This window comes from Octodon degus, unplaced genomic scaffold, assembly GCF_000260255.1.
Source record: "Octodon degus isolate 3935 unplaced genomic scaffold, OctDeg1.0 scaffold00130, whole genome shotgun sequence".
NCBI lineage: Eukaryota > Metazoa > Chordata > Mammalia > Rodentia > Octodontidae > Octodon > Octodon degus.
The window spans coordinates 184,926-185,588 of NW_004524706.1; the positions used below are offsets into that span (position 1 = coordinate 184,926).

Sequence of the window (663 nt, forward strand, 5' to 3'; positions counted from 1 at the left end):
GCATGTGGTGCTGGGGGATTGAACCGCGGTCTCTGTGCTTTGCCAAGCTTGTTCCAAGTAGGTGCTTTAGACCACTGAGCCATCTTGCCAGCCCCATTACCACATTTTCTTTATCCATTCCTCAGTTGATGGCCATTTGGATTTCCTTTTTTGTTTGTTTTTTGTTTTTTGGCAGAACCAGGGATTGAACTCAGGCCCTTGTGCTTGCCAGGCAAGCGCTTATTCTACTGCGCTATCTCCCCAGCTCCTTTGATGGGCATGTGGGATGTTTCCAATACTTAGCTATGACAAATTGTGCTGCTGGCCAGAGTCATAAAAATCAGACTCTTTCTAGCCAGGTGGGGTGGCACTGCCTGTCATTCCAGCTGCTGGGAGAAGGGGTGCAAAGACAGCTTGAGCCCAGGAGTGGGAGGCTACCTTGGGGAACATGCCAAGACATAGATTCAAAAGGGTAGAATGCAAATAAAGCTTCCCCTTAATGAAACAGAGAAGATTAACATGGCTCCTGTGCAAGGATGACAGGCAAATTAATGATGTGCTCCATAGTTTTTGTATTACCGATTTCTACTCAATAGAAAGGAGCAGTTAATGCTTAAAATTTATTTATTTTTTCTTTTTTCTTTTCTTTTGTGTGTGTGTGTGTGTGTGTGTGTGTGTGTGTGT

General features: G+C 44.6%; 1 pseudogene; it reads left to right on the top strand.

Moving 5' to 3' along the window:
• Positions 1–475: 475 nt before the first annotated feature.
• Positions 476–550, top strand: LOC111812578 (annotated as a pseudogene).
• Positions 551–663: the final 113 nt, after the last annotated feature.